General features: G+C 31.7%; 1 protein-coding gene across 12 annotated transcripts in view; it reads right to left on the reverse strand.

Moving 5' to 3' along the window:
- Positions 1 to 23,668, reverse strand: part of LOC139496231 (hydroxysteroid 11-beta-dehydrogenase 1-like protein) — a 98,720-nt gene that overhangs the window by 44,758 nt on the left and 30,294 nt on the right. For 4 of the 12 annotated variants that reach the window (XM_071284712.1, XM_071284713.1, XM_071284711.1 and 1 more), the window contains 2 exons: positions 3,347 to 3,422; positions 2,315 to 2,383 (listed from right to left, as the gene is read on the reverse strand). The gene's annotated coding sequence lies outside the window, so the exon portion shown is untranslated. Of the gene's footprint in view, positions 1 to 2,314; positions 2,384 to 3,320; positions 3,423 to 9,354; positions 9,490 to 9,733; positions 9,889 to 11,780; positions 11,833 to 23,668 lie in introns of those variants that run through there. The other 8 variants (XM_071284717.1, XM_071284721.1, XM_071284714.1 and 5 more) reach the window with 7 other exon arrangements.

Raw genomic sequence — 23,668 nt, forward strand, 5'->3', positions numbered from 1 at the left:
TCAGTGATCTGTGAAATTAGGGGTCAAATCCCTAATTTGTCATATACATCATATATTTCATTTTGTTTTGAACTTGGATGGAGAGTTGTTTCATTGGCACTCATACCACATCTCCCTATATCTATGTGCACTAAGTTTCAAGTTGATATGAGCACAAACTATCTAAAACCAAAACGTAAGTCTGATTTTGAACAAACAGACAAATCAACGGACCCAAAGACCCGGCACATTTTTTCTTCTCTTTCAGCTATATTTTCTGGACAAAGATTTTATTCTTCCAATGTGGACAACTGTTACATTCTACTCAGGACAAATCTAATAGAACTCTTATCAATATATGTAATTACCCAAACCAATTGAAGTTAAGCTACATAGAATAGATTTGAACCACAATAGATATTATATCTTACTAAACTGATACCTAAAGTACAAATGTTCACGATTGCTGTCAATCTAGATCAGCCGTGTTATGCAAATGAGTTGGAAGTAATTCAAACTATCGTAAAAAGGCTACTAAAGGGTATTAATCAAAGTTACAAGGACATGTTAAACTAAAAGACATACAGAGGTTAACGTCCAGTCTTCATCAACAGGCAAAATCATTTTTTATTAACTGAAATGTGATCACAAAAGCTATTTTGTGTAGAGGAACTATATTAATTTTAAATAAATGAAACAAGCAGTAGCATTTAAATACGATTTCTTGAAGTTTTTTTGGCAAAAATTAAACAATGTACAAATTAAGTCCAAATACAACTTTTGGTAGATTTTTCCACTGTATATTGAAATATTTTAAGTTTTGGATATATCACATCTATTAATCATAGGCCCCAGCCCCAGGCCCCCCCTTGCATGGGAAAAATTTGTTTGATTATATAGGGAATCATTGAAGCATGTCTGGAGCCCTCCCCCCTTTAGGAAAAGTTCTGGATCCCCAACTGTTAATCGCTGAATGTTTTTTTTGTCTATCAGCTCAGAGGCATAATTTTGTCATGTGATCATATTTACATCTTAAAAAACGGAATTTAAGATTAAACTATATGAAATAACTAAAATATTTTTTCTGTCTATTTGAAATAACATTGAAAATGTTGTGCAAACTTTAAACAACACACGCTACACGGGTTATTTAGTTTGCACCATATTTTTTATGTAATTTTTCATAGACAGAAAAATTTTACAGTCATTCCATAAACAAATCCCTGCTGTTTCCAATCAATTATTCAAATCTGACATATGATACTTTAAGATATCAATTGTTTATTATTGTACAGATCTCCGTGGAATATGGAAACTGAAAAGGTTTATTAAGTCTGACTTTCTAAGATTCATTAATTAACTTTTCATTCATGACAGAAAATTAAAAATGTCTGGTTTTTGAGGTCTCCCCCTTCCTCCTACTACTATATGGTTATTAAAAATAATATATTTGGTAATCTTATCAATTAATGATAGAGTTATTTTGCAATAAGCATTGGAACTCAGTTCAGAATTAGAAGTTAATTTAAAACCATATTATTGTTTGTAAGTATTAAGTTGGCATTATAAAGACTACTTTGACATTTATACATTTTCAGGTACATTTCTGATGTCACCATGTCACAGTAGATTGTTCAATAACATCATTTGATATGTTTGATCCAACGCAAGACTTTTATAAATAAATGAAAAATGTGTTCAATGGACACAGATGATGTCCCTGCTTCCATATACCTTTATAATTGGAAATAACTAGATAAAGGTGATTCCACTGAATTTGAACTTGATCTGTGTTTTATGGTAAAAAGCATTGAATATAAGTTTCATAACATCAGACGCGGATCCAGAGGGGGGGTCCCAGGGGTCGGAACCCCCCCTTTTTTTGGACGATCATTGCATTTGAATGGGGACATGTAATTGGAACCCCCCTTTGTCCTGGGTTAGGAACCCCCCCTTTTAAAATGGCTGGATCCGCTCCTGAACATCTAATTGAGGTGAACTTACGTTAGAGAACAGATCAAATTTTTAGTCTGTATGAACATACTGACAAGGGTAACACTTAATGGCAACTTTGCAGAGTTCATAACAAATGAGGCTCTAAAGGGGTACAACTTTAGGTAACAAGGTCAAGTCTGAAAATTGCCTCAGGTAACCAGGTAACTTTTAAGCAAATAATAAAGTTCTAAACTTTCAGGTTGGGGGTTTGGACATTTTAAGGTAACAAGTCTTTTTTAATATGAGATACCTGCCAAAAACCCTAATTCGCAGGTTGGAACTAGCCATGTTAAAGCCTCACAAAGTTGTTAAGTTCAAAATATCAGTATTCAATTCTTACCTTGGAATTACACCTTTGATTCTCAGTCTGTCTGTATATAAACTTGTCTTTGTACTGTTGGGTTATTTTCTACATATATGACAGATCATCATAAGTAATCACATTTATAAAGTAATTCATTATTTTACAGAAAAAGTAAAAAATATATACCAATAGAGGTAACAAAAGGATATATAAATATATAAATATTTCAATAATTCTTTTTTGCATCTATCTTTTTTATATATGTATTTATTTTTATATTTTACTGTCCTGTTTCTGTAATATATATTTACAGACATTATAAAGCCAGATTTTCACATTTTTAATCAAGTACTTTGAAACCATATTTAAATATGAAATAAGTTTCCCATTGCAGTGCATATATGATACTTCATTACCTTATGCAATAACAATTTTACCCAGGCTAGCTGGAGATTTCTTATATTATAGTCAGTGCATCTATAAATTAACAAGACCAATATTTTCAAGTCTCTCAACCTGCATACTGGTATATATTTGATTGAAATTTAAAATAATTGAGTCTTCTCTTTTGAATTGTTTTCCATTTGTCTTCTCAGTCTTTTAAAGCTTGTTTTGCAGTATGGGTTTTTCTCATTGTTGAAGATCGTATGTTGACCAACAGTTGCTTATTTCTATGTAATAAAAAGTCTCTATGAAAAGTTGTCTGATTGCCCATGCTATGTGATATGGGTTTTGCTCATTGTTTAAGGTTGCACGCTGACATACAGTCAACTTCTACATCATTTGTTCTCTGATAGAGATGTATCACTGGCAATCACAACACATCTTTTTTTTTTGTATAATGACAATATTTCAATGTTTACTGCACACAACTTAAAAAGGTTTAAAATTTCTTTGAGCTCTATCTAATTTCAACTCGGCTGTCAATCACAGATTAGTTGACTAGACTAAATACATGTATACTGCCAATAAAACTGCAATAAAACATAAATAATTCTAGTAAAACAAAATGTTCAATGTATCCAATCTTGTTCATTCTCACCTGAAAAAGATCAAAGAGATTTTTACCTCTAAAACAGATCTGTCAAACAATATGACCTGGTGTCTTTTACATCATAGACTCGCACCTTATTCTTTTGTTTATCTGAAAAACAAAACATTTTACATTAAAATGCTTATCGCATCACTGCATTTTTGTCCTTGTTTGTTAAACACAAAAAGCTTAATGAAATTAAAGGCCAAGTGCATAGAAATCATGTCTTTTAGTCAGTTTAAAACCTGTACCTATAAATGAATTTAAGTAATAAACTAGTACCTGTTTATGAGTTAGATCATTAAACTGGTACTTGTAATTGTCAGAGCTAGAACATGAACTAAAGAATTAAACTGGTACCTGTACATGAGCTAGAACTTTAAACTGGTTCATGCACACAAGCTAGCTAGAGTATGACATTAGTACTTGTATATCAGCTGGAGAATTGGAGCCTTAAATTGATACTTGTACAGGAGCTAGAAAATTAAACTGGTACTTGTACATGAGCTAGAGAATTAAACTGGTACTTGTACAGTAGCTAGAGAATTAAACGTGTACTTGTACAGGATCTAGAGAATTAAACGGGTACTTGTACAGGAGCTAGAGAATTAAACTGGTACTTTTACAGGAGCTAGATAATTAAACTGGTTCTTGTACAGGAGCTAGATAATTAAACTGGTTCTTTTACAGGAGCTAGAGAATTCAACTGGTACTTGTATATGAGCTAGATAATTCAACTGGTACTTGTACATGAGCTAGAAAATTCAACTGGTTCTTGTACATCAGCTCAAAAATTCAACTGGTTTGTGTATACACAGGGTAGAGAATTTATCTGGTACTTAAACATAAGCTAGAGCTTTAAACAAGACTTGTACAGGAGCTAGAGAATTAAACTTGTGCTTGTACATGAACGCTCAAACATTTAACTGATACTTTTATATAAGCTAAAAAATTAAACGTGTTCCTTCACATGAGTTAAAACATCAAACTTGAATGTGTTCATTCAATGACTCAAATGCATTTCAAGTTATCTAGGGGCAAGTTTCCATCTTTAACTTAACCTGGTACTTGAACATAGGCAAACATCGAACTGGTACATCAGCTGAAGTATTAACTGATACCTGTACATGAACTAAAGTATTAAACTGGTACTAGTACATGATCTACAACTTTAAACTGGTTCATGTACACAAGCTAGCTAGAGCATGACATTGGTACTTGTATATCAGCTGGAGAATTGGAGAATTAAATTGATACTTGTACAGGAGCTATTATAAAATTATTTATTTAATTTGTTAAGTACAAGTAACACAGTCTTATCTCTCCAGTCATATTTAATTGTTAATCAGGACATGCATGTACTTCTATTTTGAGCTGTATCTTTCAAATAGATCATATTTTGTTGAAATTCAGATGTATGGCTGCATGTTTTTATTTATCAGATTATGTAGGATTACATAACAATTATTTTTCTCAAGTCCTGTATGATAAAGCCAGTATTTAATTTTCTTCCCTAATTATGCTAATAAAGCAGACAGTCACAATGTCTTTATTTAGTAAACACTGACCATAAATATCTTATAACAAATATTTATTGAAATTGAGTTCAAAGCAGACTCGTATATTGCTATGCATAAGCAAATTTTCAATTTTGTAAAGTCCATTTTGACTTTTGTATATTAAAATAATTATATGAACCTTTAATATGATATCCAATTTGTGTAAAAGCTGATCAAATAAAATTTGAAACCGTTCCTTTAATAAAACCAAAACTGTTATATCTAAACTTAACATGAGCAGAATAAATTTTCTGGCTGATATTAGAAATATTATCAAGGCCAGATTAATTTCTTGTTAGCATGAAAGGTTAAATTAAAAACTAAATGAAATTTTTGTACCTCCATAGACCTACTTCAGGTGGGGGTTTAATAAGCCATAAAAATTAGATTAAAATTTCTAAAACAGTTGATGACCTTCAGGTGGGGTATGATACTGTTAATATGTTATATTTTGGTCCTCTCCCCAGCTTAGTTGTGAATAGCTATTTATAATCATCCGTTATTCGGAAACAAAGTGCCAAAATAAAGGATTACGTTGTTGATTAAATGATGGTTGCCTAATGTCCAGTAGCAAATATTAATAGCATACTTTAAACATGAACATGTTAACCATTTGTAACTTAAATACCCACTGGCTACCCAATGTTTTAACTAAAGTACATTTGTCTTGTTTAATTAGAATATTTATAAAATTTTCAAAAATATAAATATTTCATGAAATTTTATGTTAACATTTCGATAGCCTAACTTAAACAATTTTTGTTTTGAAATTTAATCACTTTATCATGCTTTCTGTACTGGGAACACTCCTTAATATTAAGATCATTTACTTCTTGGAAGATATATAGCTTGTGAGATTTGGTCTAATACATTCTTCATTATCAGATGTTTGGTATCTAAATTACCTGATTCAAGTAAATTCAGAAAAACATTCAAAACAGCAAATTATTCCATTTCTAGTTAATGAAGGATTAGGAGGCCAGGTTTGAAGACTGAGTGCTATATTAAAACTCGGTTAAAGTGACATCACATATTGAAAATATTTTATGTCAGTTTTATAGCAAACCATTGGCAAAAGAAAAATATTACAATATTTTGTGCCAATTTTATATCAATGTGAATTTTGATTGGACCTTTTAAATAAATTTTATCATTTTCCTGCTTTTTGATTACATTCCATTTTCATATAAAATAAAACATTGTCCTGATCCTTTAAGAATGTTAAGAGTAACTTGATATTACACTTTAATATATATAAAAGATATGAAAACTTTCTCTATTAATGTATTTCCTGTTCACTGGCCAATATATACTACTGTTCTATCCTATATAGTTTCATTTATCATGTTTATAGAATTTAAATCTTTAAAATCTAGATTAAATTACAGAAAATATGATCAACAGAATAAAAATACTTCTTCATAAAGTGCACAACACTTCTATATAATGTCAAGATTACAAATATAGGGCCATATGTTTTCAGTTAATGTATTTGTTAAAGTTGAGAAACATAAAGTTTAAATTTATTTTAATGTTCAATTTTTAACCGAAATTGTTGGGTGTATAAGACACACACATGAGATACAAGTTTGTGATAATTTAATATTGCTGGAAGTAAACTCTTGAAAGATTGGACACTGAATCACCAACCCTGTACATAAAAGGCTACCAGAATGCATAGGCGGATCCAGGGAAAAATTTGGTGTTTATATAGGGAATCACTTCAACATAACTGGAGCGAGTCCCCCTTAGGTCAGCGAGCCCCCCCTTACAAAAAGTACTGGATCCGCCACCCGCCACTGGAATAAAGAGTGCACTAACAAATCATTAAATGAAAATGACATTAAGCAGTCCTTTCTTAAGTTCTCTCTATGCCGCTTTCCAATCTACCCAAGACTTTTAGCCTTTCTATAAGATATAGGCACTGATGACTGATAGCTAATTTACCTTCTTAAAAATCTCTGCTTTCAATCATGACAGATATTTAGAAACAAGAGGCTCTCAAGAGCCTGAATCCCTCACCTTGATTTTTTGGCATTCATCTTTTGTTTAAGATTTTTAGTTTAAATCTCCAATTTCATTGTAGTTTCTTTTTTTGTTTGTTTATTAATATTAAGTGCTTGAAAATGCAGTTTTTGGAATTGGTTCAGTAGTTTTAGAGGAAAAGATTTTTTAAAGTTAGAAAACATGAGAAACAAATTGTGTAAAACTGCCCCGGCGAGAAGAAATTCATGACTTCATGAACTATCATGAATGGTTCGTGAATGTTCATGAATGGTACATGAAAATTCATAAATAATTCATAAATGAAGGTTCATGAATCTAATTCATGAACTGTTCATTAAAAGTATTTTATGAATGTTCATGAAGTTTTGATGAATCACTAGCTGCTCATAAAAATTCATGAAATGTTCATTAAAAGTATTTATGAATGTTCATGAAGTTTTGATGAATCACTAGCTGCTCATAAAAATTCATGAAATGTTCATTAAAAGTATTTATGAATGTTCATGAAGTTTTGATGAATCACTAGGTGTAACATTTATAACTTACATCACACGTTTAAATGAGTATCATAGGTACCGTTTCGACCGTGGAGAGTAGAACATTTTACATAATTATTCGTGAAATATCATAAATGTATGGTGTTTTTATTTTTTTATTCCTGCAAAATAAAAAAATAAAATAAGATGAAATAGAAGTTGTAGCTGTATTTTAAGATAGATATTATATACAAAACTAAAATTTTAAAAGGAAAACGTATATTTTAATGAAAGTGAAATACATTTTCAAAACATTTTCAAACACCCATATTAAGGGGAAGTAACTCTTGTGATTTTAAATTTCTACAAACCGGCAAACCCTGCAAATCGGCTGTTTCCGTAGTCCAACGGTCGACCGATTTTGAGAAGTTCACTGAAATACCATAACAGGGACGAATCAACTTCGGGCCGATATTATATGGGACGAGATTGACACCTTGACTTAAACGCACTTGCAAATATGACGTCATATGATTACGCTGGATAACAAAAATGGAGAATCCAAACGCAGATGTTTTCAGATAAGTATTTGATTTAACATATAATGATTATGAAATACAATTTGTTGAGGCAATATAAAACATTTAGGATTTTAATCTGAGCAAAACATCAGAAAGTTTAGGCAGACAATAAATTAATGAAGAATGATAAATTGATATATTGTTGTCACATTCATAACAGACATATCGTAATCTGACATGTAAATGGTACATGGGTATATATGATAATCTGATATGTAGAAATTAAATTGTGTGAATAATATTCATCGTAAATTAAATTGGTGAAACGTTAATAATAATTTAAGTCGCCAGTTTCATCTTCAAGGGATAAAGAGGGGGGGTACTAAATTTGAGTTTAACTTAAACTTCCAATGCAATTTAAGATGCATAATGCTGTTTCTATTGAATGTATTGCTTCATACAATCATTACCTCTTGAACAATTGATTCTTTGTGGATATTTTTGTACTTTTAGGGGATTAAATATGAGCTGCCAGCAATGATATGAAACAGATTTTATGCAGACTCCATTTTAATACCTTTATTCAGCAATTATTGTTGGAAATACAGAGACAGCAAGTTTTGAATTACAGAAAGGAAGAGAAGTTTATATATCACACATAATTTTTATATTAGTTAATCAGTTTGTGGATTTACCAGTGATAATTCCAGTGGAATCTACTGGAACAATTCATGAACAAGAAAGGTTCATGAACATTTAAGTGTTCATGAACTTCAATGTTCATGAACAATTTATGAACAAAGTTCATGAACAATTCATGAACAAGAAAGGGTTCATGATCATTGTTGTTCATGAACATTTAAATGCTCATGAACCTTTCTTGTTCATGAATTGTTCATGAACATTAAAGTTCATGAACATTACTGTCGATTTTCAGTTCATGAATTGCTCATCAAATGTTCATGAAGATATGATGAACTGTTCATGAAATCTGTTCATGAACAGTTCATGAAATGTTCATGCATATTCATGAATTATTCATTATCATCTCACAGGGGAGTCCTGATAGGGCAAAAACTCTTTAAGGGGTCAATTGACAATTTTGGTCATATACACTTATTTGTACTCATTGTAGATCTTACTTTGCTGAACATATTTGCTGTTTACAACTTATATATTTATCATTAATGCTATTCAAGATATTAACCAAAAACTGCAAAATTTCCTTAAAATTACCAATTTAGTGGCAGCAACCCAACAATGGGTTATAAGATTCATCTGAAAGTTTCAGGGCTGATAGAACTTTATAACCTTATGAACACTTATACCCCATGTCAGATTTGCTCTAACTGCTTTGGTTTTTGAAATATAAGCCATGGTAAAAACTGCATTTTAACCCTATGTTCTATTTTTAGCCATGGTGGCCATGTTTTTTTAAGAAACAGAAAATAAAACACAAACTTTATTCTAGATACGGTACCTAAGGATCATTCAGCTTAAGTTTGGTTGGAATTGGTTCAGTGGTTTCAGAGGAGAAGATGTTTGAAATAGTTTACACCAGATGGACAACGACGGATGCCAAGTGATGGCTAAAGCTCACAGTTCCTTCGGATCGGTGAGCTAAAAAAAAAGAAGACTTCCTTAAATAAATTCTCCTCTTTGGAGTATAAAACCAACCTCTTGACAACAACAACTCCCCTTTTTTTTCTGTCAGATGACAACCTTTAACCTTTGTTAAAATGTTTCTTTTTTCTTTTCTTCTTCTAATAACACATTCATTAAACAAGTCATTTTTTGAATTTGCCATTTGAGAAATTAAAACCATTTCCCCTTTCTATAAGCCTTAGAGACTACCCTACCTTATTTAAACAAAATTCGTTTTTTCTTCTGATGACACAACACTGTCTATGATAATTAAGTCAATGAAGTAATAAATAAAATAGTGTTAATCTTTTATCTTAATATGCTACCTATTACATTATTCAATTTCAATTATCCAATCTTAACAGACAACTTGTTATCATTATCCGGAGTGTGTCATTAACACAAGCAATAAATTTCCTGTTTCCGTTTATTAAAGGGCTACCAGTGCTATAACAGTGAACACACACTTTTGATTTTTATCTGTATAAACAATTTCATGACATTTGACTTGATCAAATAATAGAAGGTATAAGCGCCTGTGGCTTTTGGTATTTACTCATGCAGAACATCTCTCTAAATTATATAGTAAAGCCCTCAATGACCCAGTGCACCTTTAATAGGTGAAAAGGCAAGTTAATAAAGAAGATCTTCAATGTAGCAGAAAATAGTCTTATAATTGCCCCATATTACACGAGTGTGTTCATTGATCGACAGAGCTTAGGATTTATAAGCCTGGATTTCATATTTAAATATTACCAGATGATTTTTACATGGCAGTATAATAATGTATGATTCAAATCATAACAATGGGCAAAAACATGGGATTTTGAAAATAATCACATACTGCTTATAATTTCCTTTTTTTGATTTTGTTTCAAAACTATATCTTGAATTATTGACTGGAAAGATGTCGCATAACAATAAGTTAAAACTTTACAGAACAAAAAGCAGAAAGAGAGAATAAATTACCACTTATATATTTTTTTTAAATCTTGAATTATTCAGTTAAAAAAAAAAAGAATGTTTTATTTGAATTACACACATTAGATGATTGTTTTTGTTCTCCATTCATTCCATAGATATAGGAAGATGTGGTGTGAGTGCCAATGAGACAACTCTCCATCCAAATAACAATTTATAAAAGTAAACCATTATAGGCCAATGTACGGCCTTCAACACGGAGCCTTTGCTCACACTGAACAACAAGCTATAAAGGGCCCCAAAATTACTAGTGTAAAACCATTCAAACAGGAAAACCAACGGTCTAATCTATATAAAAAAAACGAGAAACAAGAAACATGTATAAATTACATGAACATGCCTGCACATGATCTGAGGGGTCAATATAAGATATAAAACAATATTTTTTTCAAACCAAGATTCCATGTTTAACTGTCAAACAAAACAATGTTAATTCATACACAAAGTAAAAGTTTAGGAAAATGTGATATACAGATTTTAAGACATATAATCCATCTACTTGGTTAGGATGAGTTAAAAACCCTAATGAATTCATGACACTCTTATATTAAATACATCAGAGCCTAATTATTTTTGCTATATCATAGTCAATACATAATCATTACACAAGTCAGGAATTTCTATTTGACACTAATGTTTAACAAAGTTCTCTTTGATTTCAATAGAAGACAGAAATTAATGGCAGGGAGAGAAACATACTGACTGTTTGATATTCAGTTAATATTACCCTCAGAAAAAAATATTGACTGTTTGATCTTTAGTTAATGTTACCCTCTTTCTTGAGAGAAAATTTCATCAACAATTACTTCATGTCTATGTAGCTAATAATTATAGTAATGTCATTAAAAACATTTTTAACATGAATATGGTGTATTTATTGGTTTTCAATTACTTTTTTTTCTAAATCATTTTAATTTGATGAAAAGATTAAATATTTTTTGAAGAAACTAAGCCTAATACAAATCTTATAGGATGTTACAGTGAGGAATTCCATGCATAATCAATTTTAATCAATTAAAATGTTTGGTTAATTTCTTTTTTATATATATTCAGGGTTAAAAGGTTGTAAAGTCAAGAAATAATACAAAGTACTAATAAGTTATCCAAATTTATTGGCATTTTTTATACCCTTGCACTTAGGTATGGCCATAAATAGTTCCCAAGATAATATTTTACAGTTGTTATATGACTGACTTATAAATATAGATTACAGACTGCTTTTATAATGTTTCTATACCTTAGTTAATAAGTAGATAAATTACAATAACTAAATGACCATACCTTTAAGTTTAGACTTCCTATATCATGTGCTTGTAAATAAATAAACAAACTCAAGTTAGTCTGTTACTTTTAAATCTAAGGCCACACAAATTCAATTTTAAGTTTTTTGGATTTAAATAAACTCATCATAGATACAAGGATGAGAATTTTGTATTTATGCATACCACACATTTTGTCTACAAAAGACTCATCAGTGAAACTCAAATCAAATAAAGTTAAAATGGCCAAATAAAGTAAGAAATCGAGGAGTTTTGAGGACCAAAAATTCCTTAAAGATTTGCCAAATTCAGCTTAAGTCATCTATCCCTGATGTAGACACAGAATGTGTGTGATCAAGCACAAAATAATAACAATCTTTACCCAGAGAATTTAATGATATATTATGTAGCCTGTTATTATTAATTCTTTATAACTTATGAACCATTTAGGTTTTGTTTATAATATACTGTCTATATTGCAATTGTTTCATATGCAAATCAACCTACTGATTACAGGTCCTCTATTAAATAGGAAATACGATTTATTTTATCTTGTGAATACTAAATGACAGACTGATAAATGCTGCCTAAAATTAATGTTTTAAGTAGAATTTAGTCGTTAGAGCTGTCACAAGTTGTCACAAGAAAAACATATAATTCATCATTTCTAATTCTATTGTGACATTAATGGTACAAAATCATAATATCATTTTTAAGGTTGAGTAAAGACGAGTAAAAAAAAACAATCTGTCAAAACTCAACTTCCAAAAGCTGCGAAAAAAACAATCTGTCAAAACTCAACTTCCAAAAGCTGTAAAAAACATTCTGTCAAAAATCAACCTTCAAAAGCTGCGAAAAAAACAATCTGTCAAAACTCAACTTCCAAAAGCTGTGAAAAAAACAATCTGTCAAAACTCAACTTCCAAAAGCTGTGAAAAAAACAATCTGTCAAAACTCAACTTCCAAAAGCTGTGAAAAAAACAATCTGTCAAAACTCAACTTCCAAAAGCTGTGAAAAAAACAATCTGTCAAAACTCAACTTCCAAAAGCTGTGAAAAAAACAATCTGTCAAAACTCAACTTCCAAAAGCAGCGAAAAAAACAATCTGTCAAAACTCAACTTCCAAAAGCAGCGAAAAAAACAATCTGTCAAAACTCAACTTCCAAAAGCTGTGAAAAAAACATTCTGTCAAAACTCAACTTCCAAAAGTAGCGAAAAAAACATTCTGTCAAAACTCAACTTCCAAAAGCTGTGAAAAAAACATTCTGTCAAAACTCAACTTCCAAAAGCTGTGAAAAAAACATTCTGTCAAAACTCAACTTCCAAAAGCTGTGAAAAAAAACATTCTGTCAAAACTCAACTTCCAAAAGCTGTGAAAAAAACATTCTGTCAAAACTCAACTTTCAAAAGCTGTGAAAAAACCATTCTGTGTAAAGTATATAGCAGTGTGTTAACCCTGTGTAAACTATTCCACGTGCAAATCAACTTGTGTGTACCCTCCTGTGTAAAATATTCCTTGTGTAAACCCTCCTGTGTAAAGTATTCTATGTGTATACCTTCCTATGTAAACTAAACCCTGTGTAAACCCTCCTGTGTAAACTCTCCTGTGTAAACTAAACCATGTAAACTAAGCCTTGTGTAACCCATCCTGTGCAAACTAAACACTGAAGTAACCCTCCTGTGTAAACTAAATCCTGTGTTAACCCTCCTGTGTAAACTAAACAAGAGGCTCTCAAGAGCCTGAATCGCTCACCTTAATTCTTTTGGTTAAATCTCTCATCAATGATTATTTTGGCTTTTCAATTTATTTAAATGTTTTTTGGATCGTCCTATTTTCTTCAAAAGCCAAAAAAAATAATCATTTTCTCCTATGTTCTATTTTAGCCATAGGAGCTATGTTTCTTGACATACAAGGAAATAAAATATAAAATTTATACTAGATACTCTGAAACTCATTTAGCCTAAGTTTGGCTGAAATTGATACAGCAGTTTCAAAGGAGAAGATTTTTTAAAGTAAGTCAACATAATGAACAAATTGTGAAAAAAGTCTTTAAAGGGCAATAACTCCTTAAGGGGTCAATTGACAATTTTGGTCAAATTGACTTAATTGAAGATCTTACTTTGCTGAACACTATTGCTGTTTACAGTTTATTTCTATCTATAATTATATTCAAGATAATAAACAAAAACAGCAAAATTTCCATAAAATTATCAATTCAGGGGCAGCAACCCAACAACAGGTTGTCTGATTCATCTGAAAATTTCAGGGCAGATAGATCTTGACCTGATAAACAATATTACCCACGTCAGATTTGCTCTAAATGCTTTGGTTTTTGAGTTATAAGCCAAAAACTGCATTTGACCCCTATGTTCTATTTTTAGCAATGGCGACCATGTTTGTTGATAGATCATAACTTCGGATACAATTTACAAACTAGATACCCTACGGAACATACAATTAAAGTTTGGAAGTATTTGGCCCAGTAGTTTCAGAGGAGAAGATTTTTGTAAAAGATTACTAAGATTTACGAAAAATGGTTAAAAATTGACTATAAAGGGCAATAACTCCTAAAGGGGTCAACTGACCATTTCCGTCATGTTGACTTATTTGTAAATCTTACCTTGCTGAACATTATTCCTGTTTACAGTTTATCTCTATCTATAATAATATTCAAGATAACAAGAGGCTCTCAAGAGCCTGAATCGATCACCTTGATTCTTTTGGTTAAATCTCTCATCAATGATTATTTTGGCTTTTCAATTTATTTATATGTTTTTTGGATCGTCCTATTTTCTTCAAAAGCCAAAAAAAATAATCATTTTCTCCTATGTTCTATTTTAGCCATAGGAGCTATGTTTCTTGACATACAAGGAAATAAAATATAAAATTTATACTAGATACTCTGAAACTCATTTAGCCTAAGTTTGGCTGAAATTGATACAGCAGTTTCAAAGGAAAAGATTTTTTAAAGTAAGTCAACATGATGATCTTACTTTGCTGAACATTATTGCTGTTTACAGTTTATTTCTATCTATAATTATATTCAAGATAATAACCAAAAACCGCAAAATTTCCTTAAAATTATCAATTCAGGGGCAGCAACCCAACAACAGGTTGTCTGATTCATCTGAAAATTTCAGGGCAGATAGATCTTGACCTGATAAACAATATTACCCAACGTCAGATTTGCTCTAAATGCTTTGGTTTTTGAGTTATAAGCCAAAAACTTCATTTGACCCCTATGTTCTATTTTTAGCAATGGCGACCATGTTTGTTGATAGATCATAACTTCGGATACAATTTACAAACTAGATACCCTAAGGAACATTCAGTTAAAGTTTGGAAGTATTTGGCCCAGTAGTTTCAGAGGAGAAGATTTTTGTAAAAGATTACTAAGATTTACGAAAAATGGTTAAAAATTGACTATAAAGGGCAATAACTCCTAAAGGGGTCAACTGACCATTTCCGTCATGTTGACTTATTTGTAAATCTTACTTTGCTGAACATTATTGCTGTTTACAGTTTATCTCTATCTATAATAATATTCAAGATAATAACCAAATAAAGGGCTGCGCTTTAGCGCATGATACGCCCGTTGCTCTTTTAACTTGTCTTTTATGCTTTAAATGAATTTATATGATCAACTAGAAATATATATACAAATCAAAAGGGATGTTACATTAATATATTCACCAAAGTTTCATAAAATCCCCCTTTTTAAAGTATAAAAATTCATTACCTGAAAGTGTTAGTTATTGTCCCAAAATTGGAAAATCCCCCCTTTTTTAAGCATAAAAATTCATAACACGGAAATGTAAAATCTGAAATTTATAAAAATTGAAAGGGAGCTTACATCAATAGATATAAACAATTCACCAAAGTTTCATGGACATTGGTGAAAGCCTTTTTGAGTTATTGTCCGAAGTGTTGAAAATCCCCCTTTTTTTTATGAATAAAGCCCCATAAATCCAAAACTTAAAATCTGAAATTTATAAAAATTGTAAGGGAGCTTACATCAATGGATATAAACAATTCACCAAAGTTTCATGGACATTGGTGAAAGCCTTTTTGAGTTATTGTTCGAAGTGTTGAAAATCCCCCTTTTTTTTATGAATAAAGCCCCATAAATCCAAAACTTAAAATCTGAAATTTATAAAAATTGAAAGGGAGCTTACATCAATAGATATAAACAATTCACCAAAGTTTCATGGACATTGGTGAAAGCCTTTTTGAGTTATTGTCCGAAGTGTTGAAAATCCCCCTTTTTTTATGAATAAAGCCCCATAAGGCCAACTAAAATTAATTAGTAGATTTTCATCCAAATTTTTGAAAAAAATGGTGCGGGTGGGAGGATTTTATTTTTTAAATTTTATTTCATATGAAACCTTCTTGTAACGTGTTATTCATATATGCAAGTATAATAATAAGCTTATATCATGTAAATGCATCCATAAGGTATCGTGTATAAGACAATAACAATCAAAACCAAGGAGTAACCAAAGACTCATAAAACCAAAAGACATAAACATCAATAGTTACAAATAATAAGAAGGAAACAACACGAACTCCACTATAAACAGGAGTGAAATCAGGTGCTCAATAAAGGGTAAGCATTTCCTGCACCGTATACAGCACCTGTCATGCTATTTCTTTGTTCAGTTCTGTAATGATGGAAGGTTGTTAAGACTGAGAAAGAATATCACTGAGATATGATTTCTGACACACTTTTGTCATAATGGCAAATCAGCTCATGATGGCGACCATGAAATTGCTTGAGTGATGACCTTAATTTGATTGATTCATAGCCTTGTCTTAACAACTTTTAAGAAAGCAGTATTCCTCGTTCAACAAAATCAACGTACTTTGAGCTAGCTCTAGAGTAACGTATCAATTTAGACACATATACTCCAAATGCTGGTACCGCTTTTTCAAACTCGTAAATATCACGAATATATATCTCTGATTGGCAATTCCACTGTTCTTCATGTAAATGCCGCTTTAGAAACCTATTTTATAGGAAACAACAGAAATGTGGATAAATGCTCTCTTCAGTTGGACTACCTATATTAAATGTATTTTACTTTCTAAGCAATGTTTTGTTGTCCTAATAAAATGATGCAAATGCATTGACATGCAACACGAGTACGATAAGTACAGAAAAAAAATGAAAACTCAAACAGTGTTCCTAATATGCAAGATGCAAAATTATAATTACAATGTAGAACATAAAGTTGTTTAATGACTCTATCGTGGGTATTGGGACAGAGGATGTTTACTGTTTTTCTACAATCAAAGAGCTGAAAGCTCTGAAGAAAAATGACGCCACTGTCTCTAATATTGGGATAGTTTTTATGCAAGTCTTGATTTTCACATACCGTAATTAGTTTAACAATGCAACATGTCTCGTAAGCATATAATTGATATTCGTATATGTGTGTGTGTGAAGTGAAGGTGCCAACTGGCTGTTTTTTTTTAAGACAAATGAATAGGTCAAGACTACCTGAATTGTACAAATAAATACTGTAGAAAGGCTTCTATATTTCTCACTGGTACATAGGCTGAATCCGGGTCCGTTCGCGCCCATTCACGTTTGCGCCAACTCATGTTCGCCCCCTTTCACTTTCACACCCTACATGTTCGCAACTAATCTTAATTGGTTTTGTGTTTAATAACTCTGTAAGCAAGTGTTTTCTTATAAGTATAATTGTTGTCATTGTCTCAAAATAAAGTGAGACAGCATTTTTTTTTGTGTTGAATAAAATTTAATCATGTTTTGATAGCGTATTGTTAAAGATAATAATAATCCTTTCTAAATAAAGTGGTATTTTGTCAACGTTTTATTTAGCGTGGAATAACTCTTAATCATGTTTTGGTTAGTGTATTGCTATACTTTGTTTCATTGACCTCTTTCATAATGAAGTGAGATTCTGACTATTTTTTTTTCTGTGTGTTGAATAAATTTTATCATGTTTTGGTTATAATAGTGGATTGCTATATTTTGGTTCCTATATTTTATTGTTTCGTTGTTTCAGATCAAAGGGCTTAAAAACAATTATCTTTTGTGTTTTTCCTTTAAAATCTTCAATGTTTTACTCATACCAAGCTATAAATACATTCAGTATTTACACCAAAGCAATTTAAAACAACAATCATGATTTTCCAATTATTCAACTTGAATTTGAATTAAAATTGGGCGCGAATGAGTAGAGTGCGAACGGACCTTGGGTGTGAACGTGCGAGGTGCGAAAGTGTATTGGGCGCAAACAGACCTGATACCACATAGTCTGAACCCCCTTCTCCCACAAAATATGAAGTAAATTAAAAACAAATTGTTCAGAGAACAATTGAAGTCTTTCCACTAGAAAAGATCTATTTTTATATTGAAATATGAAAAATCAGTTTAAAATGTTAGTTCCTATGGCTTTATGACGTCCTATTAACCTATGACCTTGACCTCAATTTCAAGGTCACAAACCATGGACCTTGAATCAAAATATCCTAGGTCTTTAATATGTTTGGTTAATGAGTACTACCACTTGACGCGTAATTTTAAATGTAAGATGGACAAAAACTCCCTTTTATTGTATGCGCAGCCTTTCAACCAAAATATACAAGTAAGGACATGTCGCAACTAATAATTTATGAAAAATTATTTGTCAAAATGTCATACAGTATTTGAAAAGAAGTGAAAATAAGCCAAAATCAAAATTTATAATATGACCTTGACCTTTGACATTGACCTCATTTTCATTTTTAGTACCAATGACCTCATGAAGACCCTAGGTCTCTATCAGTTATGGTTTACCAGTTGAAAATGCATATCGCTTGAATCAAATGAAAAAGGGGGAATAACTCTCATATGGAGTCCCCATAGAGCTATGGTTCAAACAAATATTCTTATCCTAAATATGTAACGAGCAATTTGGTAAAATAAAATCTTTTACGGTTACGAAGGAGAGGTGGCCACAAGAAAAACAGTGTTTGGGGAGATAACTCTTACAACGTAATGTATTTTGTTATAACTACATTTGATATATGTTTCATTATAATACTTTATTCTGATTGGCTAACTGCACATCACATGTTATTCCTCAAGCAATTGCATCACTCAATAAAACTTTTCATTCATGATAACACGTGGTCCCACAATAAAGTGCACAGATGAATTGAATAAAAAAGTTAAAAAATTCGTGTTTTCATGATCCTAGCTAAAAAAAGTAATTATAAGTATTGAATGTTTCTTTTTGTAACCTCATAGGGTTGCAAAAGCGTTGACCGTGTGCACATTTTTAGAATGAAGCGCTTACGCTTACGCGCTTCATACAAAAAGTACTTCGGTCAACGCTTTTACACCTCAATGAATTTACAAAAAAAAAGCATTCAATACTTAAATGCAGTTGTAAATTTTTAAAGCAAAAAGAGTTAATACTAACTTTCACTTTTTTGGATGTTCATGTACATTTTGTATGTATTTATTTTTCTCAACTACATGATTTTTTTGGTGTATTTTTAATGATATATATGAGTAGTCCAAATAATTATTACATCTGGCAAGGCTTTTTAAATTTTATTCTGGGACACCTTACGCCTTCTTAGGAAGCCTTCCTACGAACGTCTTAGGAAGGCGTCCCAGAAAAAAATAAAATAGCCTTGTCAGACGTCATTATTATTTGGACTAATACATGAGATATTGGATATTTTTATGCATTATTTAACCAGTTGAGTCTTTTACAGGATTGTTTGTTTAATGCTGTTTAAACATTACTGAAAAAAAACACCTTAAATTTGCTAATTATTTGGCATGAAAGTTTGATTTATTGAAAGGGACTCATAGTTTTCCATTTAATTTTAATAATTGTCTAATGGTTAAAACAATAGCTTCGTTGTTTACTTTTATACACAACAACATATTCACTTTGGTTTCGTTGTTTACCTAATATTCACTATGTACTTGGTAACAGTTATTAATTAATTGAATAGAAAATATTATAATAAATATTATTGGAAGCCGAATTGACGTCAAATAGGTGCCGATTTGACTAGATGCGAATTTAACCAGGTGCCGACTTGACTTGTACGTTTCAATTCCTCTGCGATCGTTTGCGGTATTTTCTTGAGAAATCGTATTTTCCATCATCAAAGAGAAGAAGAAACTGCTTGAAATGATTCCCGAACGCTTCGTGATTGTTAAAATAAGTTTAATTCACTCAAAAAACTATTTTAAAACTTGCGATGTTTAAACAGGAAGTTTCAAAAGCACGTGTAAAAGAAGAAATTAACCGGTGAGAGTGGAAATCCGTACATAACATATATCACTATAGTACGACTTTTAAAGCAAAACAGTTTCATCCTTTTGTAAAACAGTCTTTAATATACCTATCACATTAATGTTTGAAGGGTCTTAAGCTTATTCAAACCATATAAGTCGGTATGAAACACCAAAACGGAATGATAATAACCGATTACGTTTTGTAGTTTACAAAATTCTGGACTGGTTCCTGTCAAACTACAACACTTTGTTCGACTGTAGTGGAATACAAACAGGAACCAGTTAGTTTGTAAACTGGTTCCTGGCTGATTACTACACAATGCTCATGCATATTAATGATAACACAAGCACATTCCAGTTTGTATTGAAATTAGTAAATACGAAACCAAGCGCGGTAGGCAGAGAAATCAGGTCGGCAGTTATGGAACAATGACTGCGTCATTTTCCAAAAAACGAGTCATGGCTAAATCTAAATCTAATAGCTTGCTATAAATTAATAAATTAACTAGAGGCTCTAAAGAGCCTGTGTCGCTCACCTTGGTCTATGTGCATATTAAACAAAGGACACAGATGGATTCATGACAAAATTGTGTTTTGCTGATAGTGATGTGTTTGTAGATCTTACTTTACTTAACATTTTTGGTACTTAGAATTTTCTCTATCTATAATAAACTTGGACCTTTAGATACAGTGAAAAATATTTTGTAAAAATTTACAAAAATTTACCAAATTAGTGAAAATTGTTAAAAATTGAATAAAATGGACAACAACTCCTTAAGGGGTCAACTGAAGATTTTTGTCATGTTGACTTATTTCTAGATCTTATTTAGCTGAACATTATTGCTGTTTAAAAGTTATCTCTACCTATAACAATATTCAAGATAATAACCAAAAACAGCAAAATTTCCTTAAAATTACTAATTCAGGGGCAGCAACCCAACAACAGGTTATCTGATTTATCTGAAAATTTCAAGGCAGATAGATCTTGACCTCTTACACAATTTTACCCCTTGTCAGATTTGCTCTAAATGCTTTGGTTTTTGAGTTATAAGCCAAAAACTGCATTTTACCCCTATGTTCTATTTTTAGCCATGGTGGCCATCTTGGATGGTTGGCCGGGTCACCGGACACATTTTTTAAACAAGATACCCCAATGATGATTTTGGCCAAGTTTGGTGTAATTTGGCCAAGTATTTTCAGAGGAGAAGATGTAAAAGATTACTAAGATTTACGAAAAATGGTTAAAAATTGACTATTAAGGGCAATAACTCCTAAAGGGGTCAACTGACCATTTCGGTCATGTTGACTTATTTGTAAATCTTTTTTTGCTGAACATTATTGCTGTTTACAGTTTATCTCTATCTATAACTAGAGGCTCTAAAGAGCCTGTGTCGCTCACCTTGGTCTATGTGACTATTAAACAAAGGAAGCAGATGGATTCATGACAAAATTGTATTTTGGTGATGGTGATGTGTTTGTACATCTTACTTTACTGAACATCCTTGCAGCTTACAATTATCTCTATCTATAATGAAGTTGGCCCAGTTGTTTCAGTGGAAAATGTTAGTAAAAATTTACAAATTTTATAAAAATTGTTGAAAATTGACTATAAAGGACAATAACTCCTTAGGGGGTCAATTGACCATTTCGGTCATGTTGACTTATTTGTAAATCTTACTTTGCTGAACATTATTGCTGTTTACAGTTTATTTCTATCTATAATAATTTTCAAGATAATAACCAAAAACAGTAAAATTTCCTTAAAATTACCAATTCAGGGGCAGGAACCCAACAACGGGTTGTCCGATTTATCTGAAAATTTCAGGGCAGATAGATCTTGACCTGATAAACAATTTATCCCCCTGTCAGATTTGCTCTAAAGGCTTCGGTTTTTGAGTTATAAGCCAAAAACTGCATTTTACCCCTATTTTCTATTTTTAGCCATGGCGGCCATCTTGGTTGGATGGCCGGGTCATCGGACACATTTTTTAAACTAGATACCCAAAAGATGATTGTGGATAAGTTTGGATTAATTTGGCCCAGTAGTTTCAGAGGAGACGATTTTTGTAAAAGATTACTAAGATTTACGAAAAATGGTTAAAAATTGACTATAAAGGGCAATAACTCCTATATGGGTCAACTGACCATTTCGGTCATGTTGACTTATTTGTAAATCTTACTTTGCTGAACATTATTGCTGTTTACAGTTTATTTCTATCTTTAATAATTTTCAAGATAATAACCAAAAACAGTAAAATTTCCTTAAAATTACCAATTCAGGGGCAGCAACCCAACAACAGGTTGTCAGATTCATCTGAAAATTTCAGGGTAGATAGATCTTGACCTGATAAACAATTTTCTAATAGTCAGATTTGCTCTTAATGCTTTGGTTTTTAAGTTATAAGCCAAAAACTGCATTTTACCCCTATGTTCTATTTTTAGCCATGGCGGCCATCTCGGTTGGTTGGACGGGTCCCTGGACACATTTTTTAAACTAGATACCCCAAAGATAATTGTGGCCAAGTTTGGATAAGTTTGGCCCAGTGGTTTCAGAGGACAAAATTTTTGTAAAAGATTACTAAGATTTACGAAAAATGGTTAAAAATTGACTATAAAGGGCAATAACTCCTATATGGGTCAACTGACCATTTCGGTCATGTTGACTTATTTGTAGATCTTACTTTGCTGAACATTATTGCTGTTTACAGTTTATCTCTATCTATAATAATATTCAAGATAATAACCATATAACGGCAAAATTTCCTTAAAATTGCCAATTAAGGGGCAGCAACCCAACAACCGGTTGTCCGATTCGTCTGAAAATTTTAGGGCAGATAGATCTTGACTTAATAAACAATTTAACCCCATGTCAGATTTGCTCTAAATGATTCGGTTTCAGAGTTATAAGCCAAAAACTGCATTTGACCCCTATGTTCTATTTTTAGCCATGGCGGCCATCTTGGTTGGTTGGCCGGGTAACCGAACACATTTTTTAAACTAGATACCCCAATGATGATTGTGGCCAAGTTTGGTTAAATTTGGCCCAGTAGTTTCAGAGGAGAAGATTTTTGTAAAAGTTAACGACGCCGGACGACGGACGACGCCGGACGACGACGGACGCCAAGTGATGAGAAAAGCTCACTTGGCCCTTCGGGCCAGGTGAGCTAATAATATTCAAGATAATAACCAAAAACAGCAAAATTTCATTAAAATTACTTATTCTGGGGCAGCAACCCAAAACCGGGTTGTCCAATTCATCTGAAAATTTCAGGGCAGGTAGATCTTGACCTGATAAACAAATTTACCTGATGTCAGATTTACTCTAAATGCTTTGGTTTTTGAGTTATAAGCCAAAAACTGCATTTTACCCAAGGTTCTATTTTTAGCCATGGCGGCCATCTTGATTGGATGGCTGGGTCACTGGACACATTTTTCAAACTACATACCCCAAAGATGGTTGTGGCCAAGTTTGGATTGATTTGGCCCAGTAGTTTCAGAGGAGAAGATTTTAGTAAAAGATTACTAAGATTTACGAAAAATGGTTAAAAATTGACTATAAACGGCAATAACTCCTAAAGGGGTCAACTGACCATTTCGGTCATGTTGACTTATTTGTAAATATTACTTTGCTGAACATTAT

The sequence above is a fragment of the Mytilus edulis genome, chromosome 11, assembly GCF_963676685.1.
Source record: "Mytilus edulis chromosome 11, xbMytEdul2.2, whole genome shotgun sequence".
Taxonomy (NCBI): Eukaryota; Metazoa; Mollusca; class Bivalvia; order Mytilida; family Mytilidae; genus Mytilus; species Mytilus edulis.